The 13026-nt window shown below is 40.6% G+C and overlaps 1 protein-coding gene across 3 annotated transcripts in view; it reads right to left on the reverse strand.

The window, feature by feature from the left end:
- LOC131691545 (RNA-binding protein Musashi homolog Rbp6-like) overlaps positions 1-13026 on the reverse strand; it is a 576405-nt gene that overhangs the window by 281090 nt on the left and 282289 nt on the right. The window contains exon 1 of one of the 3 annotated variants that reach the window (XR_009305801.1): positions 3272-5655. The exons of the other annotated variants lie outside the window; for them this stretch is intronic. The gene's annotated coding sequence lies outside the window, so the exon portion shown is untranslated. Of the gene's footprint in view, positions 1-3271; positions 5656-13026 lie in introns of those variants that run through there. 3 annotated transcript variants of the gene reach the window in all.

Raw genomic sequence — 13026 nt, forward strand, 5'->3', positions numbered from 1 at the left:
ATGATAAAACATAACATAAATTATTGTGGAAGGGTCCGAAATATGAAAAATTCATGCTGGAAAGAAATGTCAATTTCGAGTTTATGTCAATGTATAAAACATCCATTGACAGTTTTCTTTCAAGAACTGTAACTTTGGAACAGACTCGTGCATGTATTGCATTAAAAACATAAGCAAGCAAATATTATTGATGTTAACGTAATTTTACTTCCTCTAGGGGTCCAAAATTGGTTGATTACCATACATATCTAAAGACCGGAAAACAAGTCTGTCTATGCCAGGAGACATGCTGTGAACTCGAGTGGTTCGTAGTTATGCTGCCTAAGCTCGACCCTCATTAGCAGAAGACAAAAGTTAAGCCCGTAAGATATTAAACCTGTTCTAATGACCCTGCCACTTCTAGTTTTCCGATCTGTATATTTCACATCCTTGCTCTTACTTGAGTGCTATGGCTCTAATTTTCATAACTTTCGCTACCCAGTAAACTCTAGCTAAAATGTAAAAAAAGAAAATGTGAGTAACATAGTCGAAATAAAAAAAGGAAAAAAGTATGCAGTAAGGTGGTTTCACTGAACCGGTTGCACAATGTTTGTAGTTTTTTACTCAGCGTGGTTTTTGCAGATTCTGAAACTGTCGATGAATCACACACCGCTAAAAAATCTCGTAACTTTATATTTTGCTAGATGCACATAAAATTAGCGTCCAAATTCAAATAAAATTATATTTAATTAGATGTAAAAATGTGAGCTGCACATGTTTCTCTGTGTTAGTCAATTTGAAAATTCAATCAAAAGAATAGCAAAATTTAATTTTTCATATCAGAACATGTAAATTCTTATTATCAGACAGAAACATGAGTCGCTACAATGTTCACGTCAAATGTAATTTTAATTTTTTCCAAGAGGGCTGAACCAATCACGGGTTAACGATTATACTAACGCCAACGTCGAAAAGTTTAACAACATACAAACTGGCAGGGTCGGGTATAGTGTAGTTGGTAAATCGACTGCCTTATACGCAGTTCATCTAGGTTCAATTCCCAACACCGCACATAGGGTTATGGATTTTATCTAACGAAATTTTTCTAACCCGGAAAAGGGGGCAAATGACCCTAAGATCAAAATCTCTATAATCGAATTAAAAGAACATTCAAGCTAGTAGTAGTGGAATGGCTTGTGATCATCGGCAGAAACACCGGAACAATCAGTTCCAATTTTAACTCTACTTGGTGTTCAAGGATCATCTACACATCATAGAGCCACTGAGACATCTTAAAAACTAAAGACAACTCGTTATAGGTCAACAATATTCGGTAAACGGAATGCAACATTTTGAATCTCAGCCATGCAAAAACCTTGAAATCATGCATGTAGATTAGAGGCAGTATTTCAAACAAAAGCTTGAGCAAATTATTGAGGAAAAAGGCTTTGTGTTGCTTTAATAGGATACAAGTAGTTTTTCCATCGCTCGGAAATCCATCGCTTCCACATTAAGATATAAGATCAGAACCCAAAAAATACTTTTTCCTAACTTTTCCCAGTAAAGATCTCGAAAAGATTAAAATTATTTTTTTCTTTTTGCGATGTCAAAAAACATCTTAACAAACTGTACAGGAATTGAAAAATAATGAAAAATCACTTCGAAAAATTTTCTCTTCCAAGACATTTTCTGACCGTATTTCGGCTGCAGGCATGTCTAGAGAAAAGAAAATATAAACGGATATAAACAATAACAAATTTCGAAAATCTCATCGACCAGTTTTCTATTCAAAAACTGATCCTATGTAATGCATAGATGAAAATATCATTTCTAGATGTTTTTGAAGCATTTGAAAAGTAGCGCAATAATCGGAAAACTGAACCTCAAAGATTGAATCATTTGTGGACCAGAAACAGAATCAGATTTTCAGAAATTGAATTATTCCAAGATTTACACTACCCACAATTAAAAAAAATCTGTCATTGTTTTATAACTACCGATTATACCAGGAAATGGAAACTAATGAAACAAAGAACTCAAGGCATAAAATATTAAATCAAATTTCCTATTTTCGTTAGATGACATGTACAAACATTTGAAACCAGCGAATGACCAATTTAATTTTATTTTCCTTATAAGTAATATTGCTACAGAAAAAATGGGCCCTTAAATCGACTAAATAGCAATTCACCGGTAATAGCTTTGGTCTTGATGAACTTTTTTTTTTTTTTATTTCGATTATAGAGGTTTTAACCTTAAGATCATTCGCCTCTTCGGGTTAGGAAAATCTCTTTTGAAAAATTTCTAATCCTATGTGCGGGGTCGGGACTCGAACCCAGGTGCGCTGCGTACAAGGCAATCAATTTACCAACTACGCTACGCCCACCCCCTGATGAACTTTTAATAATAGAAGATTGTCAGAATGATTTTTGTCACAAAAAAATGCTCACTTTTGAGAATCTAACGATGGTTTTGAATTTGATACGAAATCTAAGCAAAGTTCCTTCTTTTTAAGTCATAAAGCTAATTTTATGACAAAACATAAACAATGGGTAATAAATACGATTTTTTTTACATTAGAAAGTTTTGCCATTTGCTTAGAAAAAATTCTAAACTGTTTATTATAGTGACTTATTTGCAGAGCTGGTGTAAAATTCGATTTGTGAGCAAAGTTTGCCTAATGTGGAAAACCTGATAGCTTTTGTAAGTAAGACTAGCTTCGAATTTCCACAGCCATCAATGGAAAACCACATATTTACCACACAATATTTCTTGGGAAAAATTGCAACTATTCATTGTGACAAATTTAGAACTCGTTTATTCGGTGGCTTATATGAAAGCATAGGACAATGTAGCGAATTGTCCAATTAATTACCTCCAAAAATAACCAAAAAGAACGCACGTCAGACCACTAATCAATTAATGTCGGAAGTTTAATTTAGCAATAGGAAGCAATATCACCGAACCCCCACAAATTCCACTCATCTTGCAATAAAATAAATACCACTCGGGCACCGAAGCACATCCGCATCCTGTCAGCCTGCTCTCATTAACAGGTACTTTGCGACCCATCTCGGACGCCACTTTTTGGCCCCTTTTCAACCGTGAACTTGGCCCCCAGTACAGCAGCTGTCCACACGCACAAACACACTCATTCCCAGATGCCCAAAATGAAAAAAAAAACGTAAAATAAAATAAACGACCGATTCGCCAGCCAGCCAGCCAGCCAGAGCCCACCGCCCCTGGGGAATCGGAAGAAATAACATAAAAACGGCGAGCTTATTGCACTTACAATGACTTTTTTGGTCAGGAAGTAGTTGACTGGCGCCGTTATTTCCTTAATTGTGGATGGGAAAATTTTGAGGCCGTTGGCGAGCACAGGCTTTCGCTCGAAATTTCCCAACACCGCTGCGGTGGACACACTTCTGCAAACTGCTGCTACGTCTGCTGTTGTTTCTTGTTGCTGATGCTTCCTCTTCTACCGTTGCAATCTGCAACCACACTTTTTCACTTGTGCCTCCGGTTTTTTTTTACTTCTCCTGCCCAAATCTTACGGAGCTTCTTTAAACCCGACCCGGACTGGCAAAAATTACCACAAGATTTACGCCTTTTCGCACGCACACTGCCACGTTACTGATTTCTCTACCCTCCTTTTTTTTATTTTCGCCCTGCCTTAGCTCTCTCGCTGACTACGACGGGATAAAGCACTTCCCGTTTAAGCACTTCCTGTTTTTCGCATTCACTCCGGGCTGCAACAATTTTTCCTCGCCTCTGCCTCGCGCCCGCACTGTTCCTTTTTTCTTTCTTCGGCTGGGAACTCTGGTTGAAAAGTTGTTTCCTTGCTGGCTATTTTATTGCTTTAAGTTTGCTTACTTTTTCGTCTCTTTGTCCCGATATCGAGTCTGTTTGGTATAGTTTCGATTTTTATTTTTCCTTCCGCCGCCACGGAACTGTGAGTGTCTGAGCCAAAAATTCCGCCACACGCCGGAAGTCACACCTTCCCCTTATCTGGCAGCAGCGGTTTTTTTTTCCTGTCGGAGTACCGATTTTCACTCTCTAACAAAACGGAAATAACGCGGGGAAAACAACAACTGCTACTGCTGCTTCTATTACCGAGGGAAATGTGGAAAATCGAAAAATATCGCTAAATCAGATGCAAATTGAGCGCTTCGCTGTTGGAAATTTTCAATTTGCCTCCCTTTCCGTAGCCTGCGTTCGATTCCGGTCCCGGGTCCCGTCAGACGCTACTCTGATTGCTCGGTGACTCTCTGTGTGTGACACTGCCGGGTAGGGAAAAAAACAAACTGGAATTGATTTTCTGTCGCGTTTGGCTGCTGCTGGTCTGGTTTCGCAGGTGGGCGCTTCCTCTGCTGCTGCTGCTGTTTCTTCCAATCTGAAGTCAACCCAACTGTGGGTCGGGTGTGTGTACGTTTTTAATTATTTGCTTCTGACGTTCGTTGTTGATAATTACACGTGTTCCGCCTACTCTGGCCTGGCTGTGTGGAAGTCGAATGGGAATTTTTCTGTTTCCTGTTTGATTATTTTCCAGCTCACTGTGTTTTTTTTTCTTTCTTTCTACACTTTCTTCTCTTCTAACAAACTTCGACCTTCGATCGGGTAATTGCCTGACACAAAAAATCACACTTTCGGTATTTTGCTAAAAACAACTAACATGGGCTATCTAACTGTGATTTCTCCGTCGTACGAATTCTGAGCTACTGTCGTCACAGATTAAAAGCACTCGTCGTGGGCCGTGTGTGAAAGTTCACGCGGAAAGTTTTGAGTTTGTTTTTAGCTAAGAGTTAAGAAATGTCGTTGCGTTAAATACTTTGAACGGGAACTCGAAAGTAGATCCAAAGTAGCCGTTGACGTTCGGTTGTCCGAATATGTGAGATTTCTACCGATCTAGACGAAATCTACAACACTGAAATTTTATCACTTTCGCTACTGCAAAAATCATGAACTCTAAACACTGTTTGGAGATAGACTACTCGCGCGTTCGATCCTTTTTTCGGGGGTGTCTCCGTCCGTCACGGTTGAAGCTTGTTGCCTGTGATGACTCGGAGAGATAGACCGCTACTTCAACGACTACAACTGAGCTACAATTACTTTACTTTTTCCTGTGACTTTCTAAGTAATGCTTTGTGCACACACTCTATCTCTCTTCTCCCAAGTGTTGGATGAGAAAAAACAACAAACAACAGGACGGTAAGATCGATGCAAACTCGACTAGCGCTAAACAGCGAATGAGGATACGATGAATACTAACTGATCCGGGCTGAGCCCATCACAATATAAATGCAACAAAGTGGGGGACTTGTGCCGAGTCCTGCGAGTTCTCTTGGTATTGGTGCAGTCGGCTCCGGCGATTCGAACTTCGAACCTGATTTTCGAACACCGAACGCCGACTTCGGGCTCACCACCCGGCAGCCGAACGTGGATTTCACCACTCCGACAGGGATAGGTGATGTGTCCCGTCTCACTCCCGCCCGATAGTGGGTGGAAAACCACCCATAGATGGTTTCGAATAGTTAAATTATACTGTCAAGTGGTCAATCATTCAGAAACAGGACGATAATTCACCCATAAACAGCAAGTTATGGCGCTATCATTCCAATGGATAAACTCATCAAATCATCAAGTTCGAACCGCAAAGCCGTTCGCCACCTCCACTAGCAGCTCGAGTGAAGTCGAGCATGAAGCAAATCCTTCTCGCAGCAAAAAACAGCCACAGCAGCAGAAAAGAACACTCGAAAAAATAACAAATCACGCACACCGTCGCACGCACGCACGCAGAATTTCCCCTCCCGGAGCACGAAACACGAACGCGCGTACGGCACAAATACTCACCACTAAAGCATGAAAAGGACCGCCAATCTGCATGCTGCATTCGCTCATTCACCGGGCGTGATAGCTTTCACCACCCCCTCGCTCATGCTGGCCCAGTCGTTTTCCCGGCTCCCCAGCAGCGAACGAGACTCTTCATCCTTTTAAACTCTCTCTCAAACACCCGTTCGCTCTCGCTCTCTCTCTCACTGCGCAGTAGTCCTTGCACGACCCGCATCCCATATCGGAACCGAGCCTAAGTGGCCGCCGTGGTGAGTGTATAACACTAACACACACACACGCGCGGACCACTGGTGGGTGGGGGTGGAAAACTGTTCGAATTCACCACCCCCGCTGCCGACATCGTCGTCGCTTGCCAGAGTCGCCTCTCGGCTCATGAATGTAGAACGCGTGTTGAGCGAAAACATGCCGAGAGCGACAGGATAACACCTTCTTCGCCTGCCTGGATGGGTGGGTGTTGATGGTGGGTGGTGCAGTGGTGGCGGAGGTGCGTGTTTAGGTGCTGCTTTTGCTGTTGCTGTTGATGTTGCTACTGGTGCTACTTCTGCACTGCTATGCGTGCCAGTGATACGATAGGGTGAATGAAAATGGGAAACGAGCTGCCACTGCTGTCGGTCGGTGCGGTGTTCTGATTTTGGCTGTTTTGCAACCGTTTTGCATCGGGGGTGAATTCAAGCTGCGGAGCAAGTGAGATGGTAGACGCGTTTTTAACCGTGGATTCAGTTTTGATTTTTTGAAAAGAGATCCTTACCGGCAAACACTTTCGCCGTTCAGCGTTTTCTGTCGTGCTGGTGGATTACATTTAGCTACTTTGGGTACAAAGGAGCTGGTTAAAATTGTTTCGATCATTCTAAATTCGCTTATTATTATTTTAATATTGTTCGACAACATGTCAAAATGATTATTCTTTGCAAGAGATTCCGACGTTGACGACTCTAACAGTATGCATCTATTATTATACGCCAGTAGATGGATAAGATCATTCCAAGGGAGTTTTGTTATAGCAATTCGTACGAAACCTTTTAGAACGCGCTCAAACCGGAAACTTTGAACGGCGATGTATGGCGCTCATACTTGTGCAGCGCACTCCAAAATACTCCAGACCACAGTATACAGATTTCAATGCGTAGAAATTCTCGAAGTCACCTATATTTTTTGCCACGCCACGCCGCTGATTTCATGTAAAAAATGATCAGCACGCCGACAATTTTTACCTGAAATCGGTGGTGCGGTGGGGCGGCGCACACCTCTAAGCCGAATGTTGCAGAAGCTTTCGCTGGTCTTGTTGTAATGGGGTCGGCGAAACAAAGTTATCATCGCTAATGTGCATGTCAATCAACAAGCACCACTTCTCTACATTGATTATATCATCACAATAGAGTAGAATTCTGAGACAATTGAACGAACGATTTTCTGATAATCGCCGTAAAGAAGTTTTCCAGGCTTTATGAGGTACCAAAGATCGTTGATGAATAAGAAAAACATAAATGGGCCTAAGTGACTGCTTTGCGGAACACCGGTTAGCGTTTCAAATACGCTTGAGCGTGTCGTGCCAATTCTAACAAAAGCGGACCATTCGAAGAGGTAAGATTGCAATCATCTGATTACCCACGGAGGAAATCCTAATCGCTGCATAACTAGAACTAGATAAATCGTGTAGGTCCTCAAGTTTGACTTCTGTTATTTATGTTAGACGATGCAGCGTACATCATATTGTAAACAAACTTTTCCAGAACATTAGCCAGAGAGTTCAGTAGCGAGATTTCTCTGTAGTTTTCAATAGTAAGAGTTTTTCCAGCCTTTAGGATCTATTGCAGTTTCTTTCCTGACACTTGAGAAAACATTTTCCATGATTGAACGCTTAAAAATAATGCTTATTGGTACAGAAAGCGCCTGGGCACAGTGGTTTCTAAATGAAGAAGGCATTCAATCGAGACCTGACCCTTTCACCCTGGTCCACGCTAGACAGAGCGGTAAATACATCCTCACGGTTTAGATTTGGATGGGCGAAGCTGATATTATACGTTGGTAATGTTTCAAGGGACTGTTGCGAAGGATATTTAGGAACTGGTAAAAACACCGCGAAGATGATCTGCGAAAAGATCCACCAAGTCAACTGCGGACTTGGAACTTTTGTCTCGAAGACAAACATTTTCTGGGATACTCTACTATTTATTAACGTCGGAAATGTCGGGTTAGTTCGAAGGCTGCATTGGATTTGGTTGAGATATTCACCGAATGCGGTGTTCCTGTTTCGAACTGTAGTTCAATTTGATATAGTCTTGTCGTTGTCGGTTTAATGACCAAACTCGACGTTCCATCATGGAAAATTATTATCTTCTTTTCTACTTACGTGTTTTATGTGAACATTATTGCAAAGAATCCTATGTACAGCTTCGTAGAATGCCGCAACTACTTGATCTAAACCACATCCAACAAAAATATCGCGTCAATCAATTGCCCCAATGGCTATTGAGGCTTCAACGAGGTGGCATCGAGTTAACTCAAAGTATAAGTCGTCGTTGGTAGTACCAAAAATATCGCTTTCGTCAGAACGTCGGTCAAATATTAAAACGAAGGGTTTAAGGTAAGGGTCTAGTTCGAAACCGTCCATTCATGTTACTGATAGACCAGATTTGACACAAACCACCAGTGAGTAACGATTCTGTGACGAAATGTATATATAGAGCAGCTCATGCTAAAAAGAAGGAAAATATCCGCGCATTGGTTAGAATACTAACAAAAATATTGTAAAAACAGGTATAAAAATAGATAAAAAATTAATTCGTTCCTAATTAGTTCATTTTAATGTATATTTCTATTGTGGCATTTCCGTGAAATAAAATGCTCTTACGTTTAACTAATTCGATCATAAAATATTCGACCAAATATCATTCGACCAATTGATCCTTTCGGGAAATCAGCGTTCGGCTAGATATCCCATTCGGTCGATTGGCACGTGGAAAAATGGCCCATTTGGCCAATTGATTCTTTCGACCAAGCGGCAGTCGGCCAAGCAGGTTTAGGCTAAATCGTTTTCGCTCAAATGACCGGGTACCGTTTTAGACTGTATTAGGGCTGTGACAAGGTAAATTCAGCCCATCTCTAAATTGATTTTAATCTGATCTTTCTCACCAGAATAACTTGACGGGATTTTTCAACCGTCTATATGAAAAAGGCACTGGAACTGCAAATATTACCTACAACTATGTCGAAAACTGAAAATGGTATATGTAAAAGGCGGAACACATAAAGTTGCCAAATCGATTGTGACAAACATTATTGAAGTATTCGGAGAAATTCTGACGACTGCTAGGAGACCAGACTCAGAGGGAAATTAAAATCGGAATTCGGTAATAAACAATAGACGAGTGTCTATCATTTTCAAACGTAATCCATTTTCCATTTTCCACTAAAGATATCGTTAACAAATTGGGGATATCACAAACAATATTCCAAAGAGGGAAGGGACCTTAAGCGAAAATATAGCGTAGTGCGTTTTGCATTGGCTTGCTAAGCCGAACCAAATTTTGACTTCATTAGTTCTCATCAGCTTAACAAAACTCCTATTTATGCTGGATTAAACACTTGATTAGGGGTTTGCTCAGGAATACAAATTGGAACCAGGAATCAATAGCGACTGACTCAAATGGCACGTTCCCCATGTTGATCGGAGATTTGTGACTTTGATTTGTATTTTCATTATTTCCTAATGGGAAGGATTGGAGAAGTGGTACGGTCACGAATATGTAAAATAACGACACAGAGAACATATACAATACGGAAGTAGTTTGCACTCCCAAAAACGAAAAGACACTTCTCGGTAAGAGCATATATCAACACCCCCGAAAGGATATTGAGACAACAGAACGACAACACCCCCGAAGAGATACTGTTGTTCAAATTCGGCCTAAACCGATTTAGGTTTATAAACTTTTGACGTGACCTTTTGGAAGCCGTAGTTAAGTTTATAACCTTTTTTCGCTACCAATTCAAGAGAACGATCGTCAATACTGAAAAAATATTGCTGTATTTTTTCGGTACTCGAGACTTGGTTCTCAGAACTTCCTAGAAAAAAGTCCGTGAACCAGGATTATGGAAATCTAGCCTCACCAAATTTTCCGTACTCTTCAAACATTCCTTGGGATTCCACGGAATGTACAGCAAAACCTTATTCTGGTCAAGGCTATATGGTATGACAATAAAGCAGAAGTCCCCTGACTTCCCACTTATATCCTACAATTTCTGTTTCAACAAGGTACAGTTTTGTTCGTTATCCGGAGAGAACCACACAATACCATACCTAGCCACTGAAACTGGGGATGAATGAGTTAGGAGGGATTGAAAGGAGACACCCGTGAAGATCTTTTAACAGATCATCCTTCAGCACAATCGAAAAGTGAGCATTCTCCAACCTTGCTTGCACTCGATAAGTATTGAAACTCGAAGACTCTGTACAATGAGCCGAAGCATTGTTGAAGAGAGCACCTTTTCGGTTGTGCTTTTATTTGATTTTCTCGACAAACATATGATTACGGCCTAAAAGCCAACTGTCAAAATCCACTTTGAAGGGAAATTCCGGACAAACCGTTACACGCCAATCACAGATGTTGGTAGTAAACGAAAGAGAAAAGTTTTCTCTTTCATAAACTGTTGTGAACTGTTTTCGACTATTAACAGGTTGTCTGGAATTTCAATTCAAAGTAGATTTTGACAGTTGGCTTTTAGGCCGTAATCATATGTTTGTCGAGTTTTGATCGATTTGTTTCCCATTTTTAGGACGTAGAAGGAGCGCGTTTCTTGCTACTACCAGTATTCATACGTGATGTACTGGAAAGTGACCCAATTTTCGATTCTCCGAAAATCCAAAAAGGTTTCACACGCATCTACGGTTTGATCAAAACGAGTGGGAATTTACAATCTAGCAAAGTCCACACAATTGAATCCAATTTTTTAAAGTGGTAGAACCGCAAGCGGTTGCTACATCCAGGCATTCAAATGATCAAAGACGATATACTTATGATCAAATAATGACGGTCCGAGCTCGTTGGCTACGAGCCAGTTTGCCAACTCATGCGTAATACAGTCAGAGCAGAAAGTTACACGTAACACATTTTCTCTGCCAGATCGTGCAAATGTTGAGTGATTTGCTACATTAAGTATATGCAAATTTGTGCTGCTTAAACGGTCCATCAATTCGGTGCCTCTCAAATTGATATCTGAGCTACCTTAAATTATGTGAGGATTGCCGTAAGGTTCTACTGTATCGATGTTCTATTCACAAGTTCACATGCACGAGACATTCAGCGCGAATTTGTCATGTCATTTTGTTGTAAACTACGAAGACGGGGTTAAGTAGCTTTCCAACATAGAAGTATCCTTCATTGAAATACAGTTCTTGAACCTATGAAAGCTTTAGCTTCCTGCACATGGCGGGATAGATTGATAGTTGCTGTACGTCTATGCTGAAGAATAATTTGGGCTACTCGAACCATGGTCGATCAGAGCATTGCACATTCCATCACCGGCTCTTATTACACAGCTATTAGAAGATACCAAGAGCACTTTTGGTTATAATTGCTTATAGCGAACCCCGATGTGGGGATTAGTGTCATGACCATCATTTGAATCTCACGATTTGCGAAGAAACAAACGTCCACTGTGTAAAAGATTCGTTTAACATAGCAAGGACAATACCCACGACACTCCGTGCGCGACTGGCATATTTTAATCATACGAGCCATTTAGTTCTCGTCATGGAGAAACACTTCGACTCCAAGACTCTTGTTTTCAGTCGCCTCTTACGACATGGGATCTGGAACCCACTGGATCAATTCTTGGCTGAGATACCTCAACCCGCTGGATGACACACGGCCTCTAGGCTGGTTTAGTCAGGAGAAAGATAATAGACTGTTATCAACTTCCTAGTGGACCACAGCCACATCTGTTGTTAGTCGCCTCTTACGAGATGGGAACAGAAATCAGTGGGTCAATTCTCGGCTGAAATATTTCGAGAGGTTTCTGCCCGCCGGATACCATACTGCTACAATTTGTTCACTCCCAGGCCACGCATAGAAACGAATCTTTCTATAACTAGTCCTTTTAGACGATATTCATAGCGGCATTGAGTTTGAAAACGTCTGAAACATTGCATACAACACCCTTGTGGTACACAGATGTCTTCTTTAAGCACTATAGAGTCCAGTCCCATGGTCATGGAATGACAAAATTGTCAGATACTCAACGAACATATTTTTTTTTTAACTTGATACGACTACAGATATCATTAATGAATATGATAAAAATGAGAGGGCTTAGATGACTGCCTTGCGGGGCACCGCTTGGTATATTGAACATGTTTGACCACGTATTATTTATCCTAACAAATGCTGACCGATCAGAGTGATAGGACTGCAACCAGGTTAGTCAGCCAAAAGTCAAAGCCATTTCAATTCGAAGAACTGTACAACTAATCCCCTAGAATCCCCTAGACACCCAACAAATAGGTTAGTAAGGGTCATATTTAACCCTTTCATGTCCAACTTTTTTCTAGCGCAGATAGGGTTTCAAAACTATTTTTCCTTGAAAGCGGTGGGGTCAAGAAACACGAAAAGATTTTTTTTTATATAAAAATAGGTGCTTGAAGGTGTTAGAAGTTGCACCTTTTTTGCAGTGTTAGAAGTTGCTCAATACATTTTTTCAAGAATATTTAAAAAGTTCGCTTATGTGGAAAATGTAGCCAAAGACAGTCTAAATTGATAGGTTTTATCAGTTTTCAATAATATTGCAACATAACGAAGATATATGGGTCATTCCATGCGAAGTGATCAAGGCACGTGTAATCGACCTTCAAGAATTTGAACCAAATTTGCAGGAATTGTTCATCTAGGGCCAATATATAAAAACCCAAATTTTTGTGTCAATTGAACCACCCCTCGGGTCATGGGAGCACCCCCCGTTTTGGCAAATTGCCAAAACCCTTGATTTTCTTTTAATCACATCTCCGGTTCTATTTACTCTAGAATCAAACCACAAGATGGCTTTTGAAGCAAATTTCAAGGAATCTAGAAAAAATATTATTTTTTGCCGGCAATGCTGCCAACTATGCGATTTTTTCAGTTAAATATTTAAAGTTAATTTTTCTCTCAATACATATATTTTAATTTTGAATATTTTAATGCCATTGCGTTCCTCAGACAT

The sequence above is a fragment of the Topomyia yanbarensis genome, chromosome 3 (genome assembly GCF_030247195.1).
Source record: "Topomyia yanbarensis strain Yona2022 chromosome 3, ASM3024719v1, whole genome shotgun sequence".
Classification (NCBI taxonomy): domain Eukaryota; kingdom Metazoa; phylum Arthropoda; class Insecta; order Diptera; family Culicidae; genus Topomyia; species Topomyia yanbarensis.